Consider the following 21,134-nt stretch of genomic DNA (forward strand, 5'->3'; position numbering starts at 1 on the left):
AGCAAACAGAGTAGGGATATGTCTGCCCACGTTTGATGAAAATGCATACTGTTGGCTATACTTTATTCTCCAGATGACGCACACATCCTCCAAAAGGGTATCATAGAAACAGATACCTGGTGTCAAACTCATGCTGTAAAGCTATAAGCCAATGAAAGCATAGTTATCCACTTTTAGAAAACAAAGTATCCCCAGAGTACCACATAGGTAGTAGCCCCCAAAATGTGGTACAGGTACTAATGTATACATAGAGCCATATGTTTAGTCATCTCTCCTTTGATAATCACATTACCAAAGGGTTTTGGAAATCCCTCTGTGGAGCACATAAGCAATAAAGGGTTTGCATGCAGATCCACAGAGGTTGTTGCACATCTATAATGATTAGTCATCTTTGCCAGACCTTGCTAGCTTTGGAACAGGATTCAAATATACCTCAAGCATAAACCCTCACTCACACTCTTCAATAGAAACCGTGATGAGTGGATGTGAAACAGAAGACGTAGCCCAGGGATCACTGCAGTGGCTAAGCTTGTCACAAGCATACAGAAGTGACCTAAGGTCTGGAAAGCACCAGCATGCTCTGGCAAAGATAACAGATGCTTTAATGGAGAAAGCAGAGTACCCACCTATGAAATAATTGAGGTCACATGTATGTATATGACTTTGGCCTACAGCTACCTTCCATGTGTAATGCACATACAGTTGTCATTGTGATATGTTATACACTAGAAAAATCAAAACCTACTCCACATTGACCAACAGTGTCACACACCTGGAACCCACACAGTCAGCAGGTATGAGATTCAAAATCCTTCTTAATTACATTATGATACTACAGCAGTATGCATTTATATGACACGCTATACACATTACTGAGATTTCACCTTCCCACAGGTATATTTGTAGGATGGTGACATCATCAGACTTGACAAAGATGAGTATACCACTTTTAAGGGGTGTGAGTAGCCTCCAAAAAGGTCGCTCCACCAAGGGGGAAGCACATACTCACATAGTTGGCAAGTGCAAGATTCAAACCCCTACCTAACTATATTATTATACTACAGCAGTACGCATTAACACAACACGCTATACCCATTAATGGGATTTTACCTTTCCACAGATATTTTTGTAGGATGGTGACATGATCAGACTTGACAAAGATGAGTATACCACTTTTAAGGGGTGTGAGTAGTCTCCAAAAAGGTTGCTCCTCCCCAGGGAGACACCCACACTCACACACACACAGTTGGCAAGTGCAGGATTCAAACCCCTACCTAACTACATTATGATACTACAGCTGTCCCCATATTATCTTTTTTAGGCAAGGCTCAAAGGTTCATAGGTTCATAGGTTCATGGGTAGGTACTAGGCTATCGATCCTGGGGCCTATACAAGCCCAGCCAAAAAGGTACCCTGGCTTTTGCCACCCAAGAAATGTATTTTCCTGTGCCACTGTCAAGCAGAGACACAGAAGTGATCCCCGGGATGAATTTACTATTTCCCATCCAATCAATAAGATTTTTCTTGAAGAGTGCTAATGAGGAGCTTTGTTTGATATAGATAGGTAGTTTATTTCGAAGTATGGGAAGTCTCTGGGACAGGAATCTATCCCTCCGGCATGTTCTGTTTGTCTTGACAAGGTTTAGGTCCCTAGAGAGTTTAGCTCGGAGGGATTGGGATTTCTTTAAGTGGAGCATGTCCAACAGCTCTGGGTTTGACAAAGCTTTGTATGTTAGGCAAAGATCACCTCTGAGTAGGTGATATGCGACGGAGTAAAGCTGGAGTTTTTTGAGACAGTCTGTGTAGGGCATGTGTTTGAGGCCGGTAATCCTCTTTGTGAGGTATTTCTGTGGCCTTTCCAGTTGTTGTAGATGTCTTGTGAGGTACATACCAAAAGGGGTGTTGTACTCTATAATGGATCTAATGAGTGATGAATAGAGGGGAAAAATTACCTCTTTTTTTCTGCATGAGAAACCTTTTGTGATGAGGTGTGCCACGTAGAAGGATTTCCTGACTACTGTGGTGATGTGATTATCAAAGGGGAGACTACTGTCCACCTGTGTCCCAAGGTCTCTTATCACACTTTCATTGTTAAGTATACTACCACTTATGTTGTAGTTCATGGGTACAGAGTTTTTACCAAAGGGGATGACAATGCACTTTTTGGCACTGAGCTTGAGGCCATGGCTTTGACACCAGGCATCTTCCTCAGAGAGGCCCTTTTGTAGGATGTCCACATCATTAGTAGTTTTGATTATGGCTCCTAGTTTGCAGTCATCTGCGAACTTCATTAGCCAAAGACCTTCTACGTTAGCCTGTACTTCAGAGATGTAGATACCAAACAGGACAGGACCCAGGACTGAACCCTGTGGTACTCCACCTGTCACTGGTCTGAAGTCCAATTTAGAGTCTGCTACTTTCACAGTGTAGGTTCTGTCAGTGAGCCAGCTGGCAACCCATCTTGTGACATAGGGATTTATACCTAGTTTAGTGAATTTATCTATAATTCCAGAGTGGGGGATGGTGTCAAAAGCTTTGGCAAGATCTAGATAGGCTGTGTGAACCACCTTACCCATGTCTACGGCTTTGGTGACTGCTTCAAAGAAGTCTATCAAGTTTAGGAGACATGATCTGCCTTTTACAAACCCGAACTGGTTGGGCTCCAGAGACTGGAGATTACCAATGTCTTTGTTTATAAGTTCCATGGCCTTGCAGACCAGGTTCATCAGGCTAATGGGGCGCTAGTTCCCGGAGTCCATGGTGTCTCCCCCATTGTGTAGTGGGATAACTGTCACTGTGCGCCATTCAGCAGGCAAAAAGCCTGAGGTTATGCTATGATTGAACATATTACTTAGGTGTGGTGCCAGTTCATTCTGTAGTTCATGCAGAATGCAGCCTGGGATGTTGTCTGGTCCCATGGATGTTGTGTTCCTGACTTTGGAGGGTGTGGTTTTTACCTGTGCAGCCGTGATTACAGGAACTTTGCATTCTTCCAGTACAGAGATGGGCTCTTTAATGGGTGAGAGGGTGGTAAAGTTAGCACTGAACCTATCTGCCAGGATGTTGGCAATATCAGTTGGGTATGTATATTTAGTGCCATTGTGCTGTAACTCAGAGCAGATCTGAGTGTTGTCACTGAGATTCTTGACATAGCTATAGAATGCTTTGAGGTTGTCTTTAGAATCAGTGGCAATTTTGTTTTTGTAACTAGCTTTGGAGGATTTTATCAGGGATCACAACTTCTTACTGAGGATGACCAAGAAGCTCCTCCACTCATGGGATTTTACTCTCTTTTGCAAGAGTTTCTTCCTTCTGTTGTACAGTTTGTTTATGGCAGAGGACCACCAGATTGGCTTAATATTTTTGGAGGATAGCGTCTTGGTTCTGTTTGGGATAGCACGATCCATGCACACATGTAAGTGCTTATAAAGTGCAATTGTGTAGGATTCAGTAGTTGTAACTGTATTGTCCATCTGCATGGGTGTCATGAAGTTCTCCACTTCTGTCTTAATTAGCATGAAGTTGGCTTTGGAGAAATTTTTTAACGTGATTTCCTTAATGGGGGGTGGGGGCAGAATGTGGATATGTAGGGTAATTAGCTTATGGTCAGATCGGACCAATGAGACGTTGACTTCAGGTGTGGAACACGGGTCACTCAGGACAAATCAAACCCAGTAACCAACACAAATAACCACAAAGTGAGCTAAATGCTACTCATTGCCAGAAGTCTCAGCCTCCAAATGCACACACTCGAGGCACTTCTCAGTATGAAGAATATTGATATCTGTGCTGTAACAGAAACCTAGTTCAAGGCACCAGAGAGCACACCAGCACTACCAGGATACTACTCATTCTATACCTTCCAGCATCAGAACCTGGATCATAGCACATAGGGTGGGGATGTATCCATATTGGTCAAGGATACCTACACCTCTCTCTACATCCTCTCTACAGGATATGTATCCATAGAATGTTGCAAAGCAACGTTCTTCCTGCTCCACAGGGGTGGGGCCACAAAAGACCCTTGGAATTCCCACTCCAGGAGCCTGATGAGTCTGATTTGCAAGGCAATGGAGCCAATCATAATGGAAGTCAACAATAAAGAAATTGGGAACCTTCACACAGTTTGGCTTTGTCAAATGCAGATCATGCCTCCTGAACTGGGTGGATTTCTTTGAGACAGTTACCCAGGCTACAGATGATTGAAAGGAGCTCCACACAGCCTACCTATAGCTCGCTAAGGTCTTTGACACCATTCCCTAGTCAGGTATCATAGATGAACTTACCAACCTGGGCATAAATCCATACATCACAAGATGGATTGCAAACTGGCAAACAGATAGATCCCACAAATTAAGTGTTGCTGGTTACATGTCAGACTCTAAACTGGTAACAACTGGTGTCCCCCAGGGTTCAGTCCTGGGGCCCCTCCTGTTTGGTATATACTTCTCAGAAGTACATGCCAACACAGGAGGGTTGTGGTTGACTAAGTTTGCTGGGAACTGTAAAGTGTTTGCCATAATAGATTCCCCGGCTGACACAAATATTCTCCAGAAGGGACTCTATGAGACAGATGTGTGGTGTCAGAATCATGCCCTCAAGCTCAATGTGAAAGAATGCATAATAATCCCCTTTGGGGAAAACAAAGTACCCACAAACTACCATATAAGGATAAAAAAACTGAGTCACACTACACACTCCAGGGATATGAACCTCATCACAACAATGAATACTACATGCTGGTGGGATAGAGTACCATCCCAGAGACTTGTCTTACTGTGGAACAGAGTCCCAATGTACATCAGACAGAGCCCCTCGCTGACACTCTTCAATAGAAACCTTGATGAGTGGATGGGAAACAGACAATTCACGCCAGGCATCACATCAGCAGCCCCACTAGAAAGGGGCTTAGGGTACTAACTATTAGAACTAGGGCTTAGGAGACTAACCAATGGAGTGGTGAAAGCTGCACAACTTGCCTAGGCCTAATATATGCCTTCGTGAAGATAGTCTACAACATACCTATGAACCTATGTGACAGGTACATGTCTGCAGATAGTAGATGTGTACTTCATTGTAGAGTCATGATGTACAGCAGGCACATGCACCACATAAACTGTAATGCTTACAGATACTGGTGGCTATTATGTACAGTAGGTGAGATGTGCACCTCATGTCTTTTGTGCCATTGGGATGTGTGCTGGGTGGGACAGTCCTGGATGGCTCCCTGTCATGGTCACCCTCTTACACACATCTCTGCCCATCCATCTTTGGCTTATTATACTGTGTTCCCCCTACATATATAGGTACATAGGTAGGTAATAGGCTATCTGCTTGAAGGCATATATTAGTATGGCCAGAGTGTGCAGCTATCACCACACATGGGGTTAGTTCCCTATGCCTCTGTGTAGTAGAGCTGATGAAGTGATCCATGGTGTGAAAGTTCAGTTTCACATACACTCATCAAGGCTCCTCTGGAAGAGTGTCAGTGAGGGACTCAGCTTAATGTAGGTTGGGAGCCTGTTCCAAAGCAAGGGAAGTCTGTGAGTTAGTAATGTATCCCTCCAACATGTTCTATTTATTGTTCTGATGATTATATCCCTAGAGCATGTGGGACAGTGAGCTTGGGTTTACTTCAGATAGAGCATGTACATCAGTTCTGCATTGGACATGGACCTGTCTCTTGGGAGAGATCGCCTGAGTAGACGGTATGCAACAGAGTACAGATTGAGTTACTTCAGTCTTGTTGCATGGGACAACTGTTTGAGGCCAGTAATCCTCTTGTTGAGGTACTTCAGTGGTCTTTCCAGCTGCTGAAGGTGCCTAGTCAGATTCATCACAAGTGTGTTGTGGTACTCTCTGATGGGTCTGATGACTGATGAGTGGGGGGAACCTCCTTTGACCTACATACAAAGACTTTGGCAATTTGTGGGAACACATAGCATGATTTTCTAACCACCTTGTGAATGTGTTTCTGAAAGTAGAGATGACTATCCACATGTGTGCATAGATCCCTTATTATTACCTCCATATGTAGGGTGTTGGCACCTATGTGGTATTTGTATGACTGTAGCTCAAGGCCATAATTTTGACACCGCATCTGTCTGACTGAGACCCTTTTTAAGGATGTCTCTGTTGTCCCACACATCGAGTATGACAACCTTTTTGTAGTCATTCGTCCACAAACTTTGCTAACCATAGCCCTCTTGTGTTTGACTGTATTTCTGAAAAGTATACACGAGACAAGACAGGTCCCAGGACTGAGACATGGGGAACAGCAGTTGTTACCAGCTTACAGTCCAACAGGGAGACCACAATTCTTACCTTGTGGGATCTATCTGTGTCCTAGTTGGCAATCCATCATATGATATACGTGTTTATGCACAGGTTGTTGATTTTGTGGATACATCATGTGTGTGGGATGTTGGAAAAGGGCTTTTCAAGGTCTATGTAGGCCGTGTGAAGCTCATTTCATCGATGTATGTCCTGGGTAACTGCATTGAAAACTGTCTAGCAGGTTTAGGGACCATGATCTGTCCCTGACCAAACCAAAATGGGTAGGGTTGGGTGTTTGTAGGCTCCCAATAGCTCTGTTTATGAGTTCCATAATGATGGACTTCATGGCCTTGCAGATCAGGCTTATTAGGCTTATAAGATAATAGGTCCCATGGTCTGTTGTGCACCAACACTTGTGGAGCATGCCAAACATTGCTGTAACCCATTCAACAGTTTCATATCCTGTACAGAGGGTGAGTCTCGACAGACTGTTCAGGTTCAGGGTCTGTTTGTTTTGGAGTTTACATATGACACAGCCAGGGACACCATGTCATCCCATAGACACCGTGTTTTTAGGTTTGGATAGAGCTGTTTGACCATTGTATATGTGATTTCTGGCTTTTCACAATCTCCAGGTATGGTAATGGGCCCTTTTGTCAGTGAGAGGCGGGTAAATATGTATGAACCTGTCTGACAAGATGTTGGCAATGTCAGTCATGTACATGTATTCATTTACACTTTGCACTGACTCAGAACATATATGAGTTTACATTGATATTTATGACAGCTAAAGAAAGCTTCATGGTTCTGTATGGACTCTTTGGCAATATTTTTGGCAGAACATGGCTTGGATAATGTTAGGAGTGCTCATTGTTTCTTGATAATACTGATCGGAGATTTATTGATCTTCTTTGGATTTTCACTTTCTTTGAACAACTTAAGTACTTGTATTACATAAAAACACAAATCCAACGCAGTTCAGCACTCCAACGGAGACGGGAATTAGTGTAGAAAATATGAAATAACAAAATCCAACAACCATATACGCTCTTCCCTGATGGCAATGAAACGTGATAAAACTAGATAAAAATCCTCCAAAATGCTTGACAACGAACACAACTGGATATAGATCTAAAACTTTATTTGATGTAAAGTGAGCGCTTTCGCCAACAGGCTTCTTCAGACTTATAAAAAACACAGTGCAACAAACATTTTAAAAAGCCCTCCTTGGGCTGTGATTGGTTGTATCTCCTGTAGCAAAATCACGTTATAATTTAAAGAGCTAGGTGCAATATCTAGTGGCTCTTTGCAATTTAAAAACACGAAGCTGCTATAAATTGAGATATGCTCAATTTAAATGCATGTAAAATTAAAACAGTAAAAAATCCTTTCAAATAAATTTGTATAAGGAGATTTTCATATAACAGTCATCAAAATGCATAAGGGCTAATATATATACATATTTATAGTGATGTTATATAGTGATATAAGTATCAAATGGTACAGGCTTCAAAATTAAGGACATATATAACATTTTTTAAAAATCAGTCACTAACAATCATATAATGCATGCATCAATCTGAACTGAAAATTCATTGACATCAATATTTATACTATACGCTAGTACTTTTATTTGCTGGAATTTTTAAATAAAAGTACTAATATGTAGATATATATATATTGATGTCAATGAATTTTCAGTTCAGATTGATGCAATTTATTTGAAAGGATTTTGTTACTTGTATTACATAGTTTGATTATGACAGGGGTCCAATATATTATATGGGTCTGTTTTCATATCAATGTGTGCGCAAGGCAGGATTGGTGAATAGTGACATGTGTCTGGAGTAAGAACTGCAACTGCCAGATATGTGTGGCCCACTGCTGTACTCAGACATGGCCTAAGTGTGTGAGCATGCTCAGTATGACCTTTCAGTATGTTGCTGACAGAAATTTGCTTCATTTGTTTAAGTGTGTAAGCATGCCCACTATGGGAATATATATACTATATATGTGTGTGAAAATTCAGTTGATTTTTACTTCAGGGCTCACCTTTGTGTTGTACATTGACAGGAAGCACACTGTGCCTGCAAGGCTTCCATGAGTCAATTTGCATAGACCTATCAACATTGCTACATACGGGGGGGGCAGCTATTATTTGTACATTTCTACCCCGGGGGGGCACACCTGATTGTTACTGTGGGTGTACATAGGATGAGGGGTACACCTGAGACTTATACGCATTTGCTAGGCCTGCACTGCTATGTCAGGTACTCCATTTCAGTCTGTACTGTTGCTTATCATACTGGCTTGAGGCATACCGCTGTACTACAGACCTTAGTTTCCAATTATACGCATATTAGTTTGTGACTTCATAACCTACCCAACCCACATCACACTGCCTGGCCTGCTGTTATCTGTCTGCATAGGCCTGGTGGGAGGTTACTCATATGCCTCTTCAGAGGGCATGATACAGCATTTGTTTGTGTTTGTCTACAATTATCCTGCTGGCTGTGACTGTTAGGTATGTGACCCCCCAAACTGGTATGTGTGAGTGACTTAAGTTGTGTCTGTGCCAGTGAAATGCTGTCATGGCTTAGTGGTTCAGTACTAAGACTATAGTGCACAGTATCCTGAGTTCGAGCCCTGTCACTGCTTTTTATTTTCCTGCTGCGCAGACCTGACTGGTTAAGGAACAGTAAAGCAGGTGTGAGCGTGTTTACCCGACTTTGCCCAACGTTGCCCAATGTTGCCCGACGTTGTGCTGGTTAGCGTGGTGTGCAGCTATGTGCAATTGTATTTAAATATGCTCAATACTGGTAAAATGTGCTTAGCTGTGCTTTATATTGCTTAAAATAGAGCACACATGCCTCAGGTGGTGCTGCAGGGCTGCCTATGCTGGATGCACATAGTACACTCCCTATGCATGTTTGAAAACAGGTAGTGTCAAGTTTGGCATCCCTTTTACTGTATGTGCGAGTCAGAGAGAGGTGTCCTTTCCAGGGTTCCTACTGAGTCAGTGTATGTGCTATGCATTGCCTCTTTGCCAAGGCCAGGGAATACTGGGCATGCCTCCTTCTGCCTACTGGGGCAGGCTCAGGTTGTTCCTCCTCCAAGTCATGCTGTGCCTGTGCAGGCCTTGGCAATGGTGGGTGGGCTGTTTGGCCCTGCCCCATGCTGTTCCTGCTGCAGGTGTTTATGCAGGATCATATTGTGTAGCATGGCACATACCATAACAATTTGGGTACATATAGCTGGTGAGTACTGCAAGGCTCCACCAGATGTGTCCAAGCACCGGAACCATGACTTGAGCATCCCAAACACACGCTCAATTATGTTTCTTGTTTGTGTGTGTGCATCATTATGGAGTTCTTATTCAGGTGTGTGTGTGTGCATTTCTGATGGGTGTCATCAGCCACAGCTCCAGTGCATATCCAGCATCCCCCACTAGGTGAACCTCAGGGATGTCCCCATTGGCAAATCTCTGATACAACTGGGTCAGATGCCAAATGTGGGAATCGTGATTGCTTCCAGGGCATCCAGCACACACATTCATTATTATGCCCTGGGCATCGCACACAACCCAGCAGTTGATGGAGGGGAAGCCCTTGCGTTTGATGTAGACCCTCCCCCACTCACCGGGTGGTGCTTTGATGCATATGTGCGTGCAGTCTATTGCACCCACTACCTCAGGATATTCTGCTATTTGGTGGAAAAGATGCATATTGCTGGCCAATGCCTCATGGGAATTGGGGAAATATACATGGCCACCTACATGTGCTGACATGGCATCCAGGAACTGGTGGAGTACCCTGGATTCTGATGCCTGTGAAATACCCATCATATCACCAGTTGGTCTTTGGAAGGTACCTGTAGCTATTATTCTTAGGCCTTCACATACATTGGTATCCACTGGGATGGGTTCCCCTCAGTTGGTTCTGTGTGTGAGGTGTGGCTGGCAAAGCTCAACAGTTTGCTGTAGGAGATCTCTGTCCATGCTATAACACTTCACTATCTCCAGCTCATGTAGCCCTGGTAGGTTACCCTGGGTCTGTACACTCTTCTCCATCTCCTCACTGTGGGTTGCTCAGCAGCATTCACAACATCACCACCCTCAGCACTTTGCCCATGTTGGTTTATGATAGCAAGATCAGCCCCTAACATTTTGTCTGACTTAAACTTTTTAAGCTTTCCCTTTTGTATACTTCAGTGTTGCAGAGTTCTTGAGAAAAAACAGGGGGGAATGGTGTTTGCAGAGTTTAAAGTGCTGGGCTGGGCTGGGCTAGTCTGCTGCCTGTGTAATTGGCTGATTCTGATATATTTCACCTGGCAGCTCTGCTAGTTCTCCTTGGTTAACTTCCTACTACTTTTTTTTCTTCCTTTTGCCTTTCTGTTTCTGCCCGAGGCAGCGTCACGCAAACAAGCGCAAACACATGCACATGCTGTGTGTATGTTTGCAGGGAGTTTCCTATCTTTTAACAGTGTGCACCTTGGGTTTGAGGTTTTCAAATTAGACAACTCTAGGCACGCCGCTTGCAATCCTGAGCAATTCAGGGCAAACACAAGCCACTGTGCTCCAATTAGCTTACAGCCTGTCTGACACACCCCCTCATAATGTCACCTATATCCTACTCTTCTACTCACCTACTCCTACTCTTACAGTCTTGGGTCATGCCTCACATGCTGGGGAAAATTGGGATTCACTATCCTTATCCTCATTTGCATAGGATTGCCTAGTAATGCATGGTTACATCTCTCACACTGAGCTCCCCTCCCCTTAGCAGCCACTACTCAGTGGCCATGTTGTCTTCAGCGTGCCATACACCTGCATGGCAGAATAAGCTTTTTAGCAAAAAATGCCTATTTTTGGCTTTTTTAAAATTATTTTCTTGTTTTTATATGCACCACACATTTGCGCGGTGCTGCGCTATGCTTAAACATCGGAGATTGGGGGAAAAAATGTTAAATTGTTATATTTTTAAACATTTTATAATGCCAATGGCCTTATATTTGGCCATTGGCATGCTTCCTCAACTGTATGCATCCTTTATTTGGAGCTGTCATAGCTTCGTTTAGCTATTTGCAGAAATGTACTCCGTTACCAACGAAGTACATTTCTGGAGCTAACACTAATCTTCCACGGACAGGTTAGTGTTTCCTGGATCACAAATTTACCTCATTTGCATGGCTTTCACCAGCAAATGAGGTCATTTGCATACCATGATGCTGTCCATGCAAGAGTAGCTTTAGCAGCTCTCGTGCACACCCCTGCCAGTTGTTCCTGGATCGCACGACAGACATATTGCCGGCATGAGCTCCTACACTCTTCTTGCACTCTGTGCAAGTTTTCATAAATCTGGGGGATTGTCTTTTGAAGAAAGCACTTAACTTATTGAATTGTGCTTGTTTTTTATTAAAAGTGGAGTCCTGACAGTCATTGGGTGCATGCCTTTTGGTTACTAGTGTTTTTCTCGCATCCTAGAACTTTTGTTGGATTTATTGGGTGATAACCATCCTCATATGTGCCACTCACACACTAACCCTGCATATACTGGGCCACTACACAGTGTGGTCCGATGCCTGTCTGTGGTATGGGACATGTGTGTGTTTGGCCTTACAAACATGTAAGCCGGTAGGGTACCATACACTAGAGCAGCATGTAACATCAGATAGAACAGGACCAAGAACAATGACATCTACCACAGTCTGTACACAGGCCAAGGTACATATTCACAATACAACACTGTTGACAATTACCATAAGTACACAGAACTCAGTACTGTGCACACAACCACAGAATGCCCAGGTTATGTTCTCAAATATAATCCCTTCTATACATAACATGTGTAACAGTTTGATATCTCACTGGCTTGTTAGATATGATGTTAATAAATAATGTTGTACAGAACATATGCACCTCTTACTGCATGACATATGTACAAAGGTTGACAGAGTTGTGGCTGGAGGTGCAAACACAGGGCCAATATTGACATGCTGCTGTGATAACCTTATACATTTACTGTTGTAACTGGGTTTGTTGTGACATATGTCCTATGAGAGATTTGAAGTCAGTAACTCTCATGGCTGTCACCATGTACTGACTGCAATCTTCACACTATGCTTCTGCAGTTCTCAGATAGGTGCTCTGTGAGTAGCACAAGAAACAAAAGGCACCTCACACTGCCCAGTCTGCAGATGACCCTACAGATGGGGGTTTCCTCAAAAACAGCACTGTCATGACAGGTATTAAAACATGTAGACCAGCTATATCCACACACACCCTGTTAAACCGACATTACTCCAAATATAGAATAGCAATACTTGCATTCTGTAGTCATGTCAGGCACATCCACCTCCTGTGTGTTGGCCTGTTTCCACAGTGTATGTTGTTAGAGGTAAATCCCAAATCCATCTGTGATGCTCTTTGCCAAACACCAGATATAAGCCTTGCTCACAGTGAATTAAAAGGCCCAACACCAACATGATGTTCCTAGATATTGGAGTGTGTTTCCATGCAATTGGCTATGGGAATGTTACCAAAGCTGTTCCACATGCAATCAGCTAGAGTAGGCCTGCAATTTGTGCAGAGGACATCCGCTGATTATGAGCATCACTTACAAAACACAAGTTGCTGCCTAAGAAAAGCAGGTGTAGTTCTCCACATCCACCAGAGAGGGAGTGAGAGAGACAGACAGAGACAGAATAAGTCACGGAGGGGGTGGGAGAGTAAAACCTAAGCATGTCTTTGTCACACACCTACCAGTACAGGGTTTTTAATCCCTGACTGACTATGTATTGCTATCACATGTCTATGCAGTTATTGCATGCTTCACATAGCTTACATGTTGAGGAACTGTCCAAACGTATATGTGATGGTGAGTGACATCTGAATCAGTGATATGGTAGTTATATGGTGAGTGTAGTACACGTGTCTGTCCACATGAACAGGTGTCATCATCAGCACAGCCACACCCCCTCAGTGACTCACACACATTGACACACTTAGCAGGGTCAGGAATACACTTCCTAACAAGTTAGTTTGCCACAATACAGTAATGTGCAGGTATCACATGCGCCACAGGGGTTATCCGGAGGTTATATGGGCAAAGGGTATGTGAAGGTATCTGACATCACACAGCATGCTTCAGTATGCCAATGGAAGTTGTAGTGAGTGTGAATGTGGTTAAAAGTATCATATATCACATACACAGCCACAGGGCGCTAGTACTGACATGCATGCATGCATTGCTTCGCAGGTGTGTAGTGATTGTGCTGGAAGGCTATACAAGGCTAGGTGAAGGGTATACCTTGGCATCAGGTCACATGACAATGGTCTGCAGTGTGGCTCAGGGGTGTAGTGTCTGGAGTGGCCCAAACAAGTGGGCATTGTTTCACCATCCAGTCACCTGGGTAACTATTGTGTGTGGCCATTGCTGTGCAATGCTTGCCATGTATGTGTTCTTTCATCCATGACATGGGATGTGCACATGTCCCACATGCATGTACAGCGACATGTGAAACTGTACCTGGGGTGTCTGGCCCATGTTGTGTACACAGATTGTTATCATCAAATGTGCCAGTCCTGGCCTCATGTGGTGAGAACTGGTGATGGGCAGCAGGTAGACCCTGCATCTACATTGATAGCATGATACAGGTATTCCATGGTGGCAGTGGCATCTGTCCATAGAGGGCATGTGTTTAAGACATGGTATGTCCTTTGTGGGTCACATTTGATGGCAGCACAGGTGTTGCAGGCATCCAGTGGAGAACATACTGAAGGCACACTGTCTGCATGTACGTGCCTATTGTACTGATGAACAGGATGCCATGCCCTCTGTAGTCCACTGCGATCACACCATGGTTACTATCTGTGGACAATGTGCAGGGTACTACCAATGTAGTGGTTGTTGCCTAGACAAGTGTGACTGTGTATGAGACATGGGTTGAGAGTGTTCCCTGGGTAATACAAGGGTTGTAACTTTGATCACCAGGCCTTCATGTCACATGTAGAGTTATGGATTGGCAACCCAGCCTCTCAGCTATTTCACATCTGTTATCCTTGTAAGGTGGACATTGTGACATATAATAGGCCTACCATATAAGAAAGTTGCAAAACCCGCTCCAAAATGAGTCCAGTTGTCACACACTCACAGCCACCTCCACACAGGATAGGAATGACAAACACAGACACACACTTGCCATGTCTGGGATTAGAACTCCTACCTAACTAGTTTATCACACAACAGCATTACACAGTTATAGGGTGCGCAATAGAGATTATTGGAGTACTTTTCCCCAAACGTGTATTTCACTGGGAATGACATCGACAGGCTTGCCAAAGTAAGGTAATTGAGGTTGTAGTGACTGTGAATGGCCTCAAACGCATTGCACCCTACACAGACAAATAAACACACACACAGACATCCACACTGGCCATGTGTGGGAATAGAACCTCTACCAAAATACTATATCACACTACTGCATTACGCTGTTATAGGATGCACCATGGAGATTACTGGGCTATGCCTTTCCCAAAGATGTATTTCACTGGGAATGACATCAGCAGGCTTGCCAAAGTAAGGCAATGGAGGTTGTAGTGACTGTGAATGACCTCCAAAGCACTGCACCCTACACAGACAAAGAAACACACACACAAACATCCACAGTTGCCATGTATGGAAATTGAACCCCTACAAAACTGCTATATCACACTACAGCATTACACTGTTATAGGATGCACCACGGAGATTACTGGGCTATGCTTGACCCAAAGGTGTATTTCAAAGTGAATGACATCAGCAGCCTTGCCAAAGTAGGGCATTTGAATTGTAGTGAGTGTGACTAGCCTAAAAAGCATTGCTCCCTACACAGACACACAAAAACATACACACACACAGTTGCCATGTCTGGGATTAGAACTCCTACCTAACTGGCTTATCACACTACAGCATTATGCTGTTATAGGGCATGCCACAGAGACAACTGGGCTACTCCTTTCCCAAAGGTGCATTTCAAAGTGAATGACATCAGCAGCCTTGCCAAAGTAGGGCATTCAAATTGTAGTGAGTGTGACTAGCCTAAAAAGCATTGCTCCCTACACACACACACACACACACACACACACACACACACACACACACACACACACACACACACACACAGTTGCCATGTCTGGGATTACAACTCCTACCTAACTAATTTATCATATGACAGCATTACACAGTTATAGGACACGCCATAGAGATTATTGGAGTACTCCTTCCCCAAAGATGTATTTCTCTGGGAATGACATCAGCAGGCTTGCCAAAGAAGGTCAGTTGAGGTTGTAGTGACTGTGAATGGCCCCAAAAGCATTGCACCCTACACAAAGAAACAGACACACAGACATCCACACTGGCCATGTGTGGGAATAGAACCCCTATCAAAGTATTATATTACACTACAACATTACACTGTTATAGGACACACCATGGAGATGACTGGGCTCTGCCTTTCCCAAAGGTGTATTTCACTGGGAATGACATCGGTAGTCTTGCCAAAGTAGGGCAATGGAGGTTGTAGTGACTGTGAATGACCTCAAAAGCATCGCACCCTACAGAGACAAAGAAACACACACACAAAGATCCACACTTGCCATATCTGGGAATTGAACACCTACGAATCTACTATATCACACTACAGCATTACGCTATTATAAGATGCACCATGGTGATTACTGTGCTACTCTTTTCCCAAAGGTGTATTTCAAAGTGAATGACATCAACAGCTTTGCCAAAGTAGGGCATTTGAATTGCAGTGAGTGTGACTAGCCTAAAAAGCATTGCTCCCTACACAGACACACAAAACATACACACACACAGTTTCCATGTCTGGGATTAGAACTCCTACGTAACTAGTTTATCACACTACAGCATTACACTGTTATAGGATGGACCACAGAGACTACTGGCCTACTCCTTTCCTATAGTTGTATTTCAAAGTGAATGACATCAGCAACCTTCCCAAAATATGGGAATTTGAATTGTAGTGAGTGTGACTAGCCTGAAAAGCATTGCTCCCTACACAGACACACACACACACACACACACACACACACACACACACACACACACACACACACACACACACAGTTGCCATGTCTGGTATTACAACTCCTACCTAACTAGTTTATCACACGACAGCATTACTCAGTTATAGAACACACCATGGAGATTATTGGAGTACTCCTTCCCCAAATGTGTATTTCACTGGGAATGACATCAGCAGGCTTGCCAAAGAAAGTCAATTGAGGTTGTAGTGAATATGAATGGCCTCAAAAGCATTGCTCCCTACACACAAAAAAAGAAACACACACACAGACATAAACACTGGCCATGTGTGGGAATAGAACCCCTGTCAAAGTACTATATCACACTATAGCATTACACTGTTATAGGATGCACCATGGAGATTACTGGGCTCTGCCTTTCCCAATGGTGTATTTCATGGGGAATGACAGTGGTAGGCTTGCCAAAGTAGGGCAATGGAGGTTGTAATGAATGTGAATGGCTTCAAAAGCATTGCACCCTACACAGACAAAGAAACACACACACAAAGAGCCACACTTGCCATATCTGAGAATTGATTCCCTACGAAACTCCTATATCACACTACCGCATTATGATGTTATAGTATGAACCATGGTGATTACTGGGCTACTCTTTTCCCAAATATGTATTTCAAAGTGAATGACATCAGCAGCCTTGCCAAAGTAGGGCATTTGAATTGTAATGAGTGTGACTCACCTAGAAAGCATTGCTCCCTACACAGACACACACGCATTTGCCATGTCTGGGATTATAACTCCTACCTAACTAGTTTATCACACTCCAGCATTACGCAGTCATAAGATGCACCACAGAGATTATTTGCCTATTCCTTTCCCAAATGTGTAATTCAAAGTGAATGACATCAGCAGCCTTGCCAAAGTAGGGCATTTGAATTGTAGTGAGTGTGACTAGCCTAAAAAAGCATTGCTCCCTACACACACACACACACACACACACACACACACACACACACACACACACACACACACACACACAGTTGCCATGTCTGGGATTACAACTCCTACCTAACTAGTTTATCACACTACAGCATTACACAGTTATAGAACATGCCATGGAGATTACTGGGCTATTTTTTCCCAAAGGTGTATTTCAAAGTGAATGACATCAGCAGCCTTGCCAAAGTAGGGCAGTTGAATTGTAAAGAGTGTAACTCACCTAAAAAGCATTGCTCCCTACACAGACACACACACACATATGTCATGTCTGGAATTATAACTCCTAGCTAACTAGTTTATCACACTACACCATTACGCAGTCATATGATGCACCACAGAGATTATTTGGCTATTCCTTTCCCAAACATGTATTTCAAATTGAATGACATTAGCAGCCTTGCAAAAGTGGGGTATTTGAATTGTAGTGAGTGTGACTAGCCTAAAAAGCATTGCTCCCTATACAGACAGAGACATGCACACAGTTGCCATGTCATGGATTAGAGATCCTACCTGACTAGTTTATCACACTACAGCATTACGCAGTTGCAGAACATGCTGCAGAGATTACTGGGCTACTTTCTCAAAAGTGTATTGCAAAGTGAATGACATCAGCAGCCTTGCCAAAGAAGGGCATTGGAATTGTAGTGAGTGTGACTAGCCTAAAAAACATTGCTCCCTACAAAGACAGAGACACACATACAGTTGCCATGTCTGGGATTAGAACTCTGACCTGACTAGTTTATCACACTACAGCATTACACAGTTATAGGATGCACCACAGAGACTACTGGGCTATTCTTTTCCCAAAGGTGTATTTCAAAGTGAATGACGTCAGCAGGCTTGTCATAATTGGGCTATGGGGAGGCCAGTGTGTGTGTGCATGGGCCATAACCCCTTCTTCTAGAGGCAAATACCCCACACTCAGGCACATGCAGGTTTATATGTTGCAGGTACATGTATACAACTGCTAAATGACTACTGACTTGTACAGACATGCTGCACAGCTAGCACTTGCACCACAAAGTCTGTAATGCTGAGGGATACCTGTGGCTAATTTTTACAGTGAGTGACATTTACACATCATGTGTTTGTAGCCATTTGGCTGTGTGCTGGGTGGGGCAGGCCTCATGATGGAAGGCTCTTTGTCACTGACACTCTCTTCCACACATCAATGTATGTGTACTTTTTGCATATTATAGTATGTTGTCTTTGAATATATGTGTATATTCCTATCCAATGTGTGTGCAAAGCATGACTGGTGCATACTGAGGTGTGTATGCACTAACATCTGCAACTGCCAGATATGTATGGGCCACTGTTGTTGGCAGACATGGGTTTCATTTGTTTAAGTGTGTAAGCATGTCCAGTATGACCTTTTAGTATGTTGTTGTCTGACATTGCCTTCATTTCTCTAAGTGTGTGAGCATACCCAGTATGCTCTTCAGTATTGAAAGTGTTGATCCATTCCAGGTAGTTTGTACACTAGTGCAGACCTTTGTTTTCTACACCTACAGATAGAAAACTGTTTCTGCAGGGTATTTGTAGATCAGTTGGCAATATGGGGTCACACTGTGCAAGGGATAGTGTGTACTGTAGGTGATTGTGTCTATGCTGCTTCTGCTACATGGTACTGGTGTTAGCAGAGATATTCAGATGTGTACTGTTATACACTGTGATGTTTTATGTCCTCGGGTGCTGTCAGGTGGACATTTTTGCTCACAGTGATGTCCTGGGGAACACAGGGTGAATGCAGCTGTGTCCAGTACTGTGGTCAAATGCCTACATATTCATGGAGAGTTATGCCATTCTGGAGGGGGAGCTGCAGGCACTTGCTGCAGGGTCTGTGTATCCGGTTCAGCACCTTGGTGCAGTGCTGGCAGAAGATCCCATACTTGTACATCTATCGACATGACAGTATGGCCTTATCTTGCTGTGGCAATACCTCACAGCTGTACAGATTCACACAGGTTACCCAGCAGCAGGGATCATAAGTCAGGACATTACCCCTATTGTGGTGTATGGGCAGGTTTGTAGCCACCAATTTTTGTGTTTGCAGCCAGGGATAGTATGTACACACTGCTGTGTGTCGGATCTTGCACATTCCATGCTGCCCACGGTCCCACCCCCTCTATTATTCTATCCTCTTCCATACATTATGCATACATTCTCTGATACTTTCCCTATAGTTATCACCTCATCACAACTGTGTTTTGATGTTTGTCTACAGTTCATGCAGTGGGACATGGTGGACATGTTACTGTGTTTTATCCACATGGCCTTGCATATGGCTTATGTGGAGTGTGTTATGTTGTTATTTGGGTGTTCATGACATAACATACATTAGCAGTATGGGTGAGACACGGGCCTTTCATAGAGGCCTGTAGGCCATTTGATGATGATGCAGGCCAGCTGTAGCAGGCCATTCCATTCTGTCAGTCCTACAGTCCCAGACTGCCATACAGTATATTCCCCTGGGGTAACAGGGTAGGTGTTCATGCCAATACTTTCTATCAGTATTGATCAGGTGGTGTGGATGCTGGCAGGGTGCTACTTATAGCTAGGGATATGCCTGCATGGGACACCTGCACTGCATGCTGCATTCTTTCACTATTGCCATACACATGTGGGGGTCATATTGTACCCATTCCCAACAGCAGGGATACAACCAGAGAGGTACCTGTGGGTGGTGTTTGGGTGAGCTGGGTACATGTGTGCTATGGACACTACTTGCGTCTGACTGGCAGATATGCATGGGGCATTCCAGTTATGCTGGCTTGTGCAGGGACATCAGCTGTTTCCCAATGCATCAGTCCTATCACCTTTGTGATCTGCAAGTGTTTGGCCAGACAACATCGGTATTCCCTACTACAAGCCCAGATAATGTGATGCATACTTGTACTTACAATTCCAATGGTGTGTCCATTTCACAGTTACACATTATATACTGTATGTCTGGGGTACTTTTCCCTGTGTACTGCTTGTATATCTAGCCCAACAGCCATGCCATGTCCATCTTTCAGATGGTGACACATATTACCACCACACATTTACAATGGCTTACTGCTAACATGTCTTATACTGGGGGGAATTGTCTTTGGCACTGCAGTTGTGAGGACTTGGCCATGTCATCAGCAGTAGTGGGCAATGGCCACCATGTCAGACCTCAACATGCATACATACTGGCCACTCTCACACAATATGAAACACACACCAACCTAACACATGCATACCTGCATATTGTACAAATGCTACAATTTATCCTGCTACCTTGGCCACCTCAGGTCATCTGTGCTCAACTGGTATTATACCTACACATACATGTTACTACATGTCTACATCAGATTGTGGGGGTCACACCTGACATTTACTACATTTCTACATAGGATTTGGGGGGCACACCTGACTGTTACAATGTGTGTACATTGGATTTGGGGGCACACCAGACTGTTACTACATGTCTAAATAGGAATGGGTGGGGGTGCACATCTGACTGTTACTACATTTCTACATTGGATTGGGGGGGCACATCTGACTGTTTCTACATGTCTACACAGTATAGGTGGGCACACCTGATTGTTTCTACATTTCTACATAGGATTGGGGGGGTGCACACCTGACACTTGTACACATTTACTATGACTGTACTGGTATGTCAGGTACTCCATTACATCCTGTGTTCTAACCTATCATGCTGACTAGAGGCATATCAGAGTACTACAGCTCTTAGGTCTGATTGACCTACATAGTTTCTGATTTTCTACCCTTCATAACTGACATACAACTGCCTGACCTGCTGTAGTCTGTCTGTGTAGGC

The sequence above is a fragment of the Protopterus annectens genome, chromosome 10.part0 (genome assembly GCF_019279795.1).
Source record: "Protopterus annectens isolate FY-2018-M chromosome 10.part0, PAN1.0, whole genome shotgun sequence".
Lineage (NCBI taxonomy): Eukaryota > Metazoa > Chordata > Ceratodontiformes > Protopteridae > Protopterus > Protopterus annectens.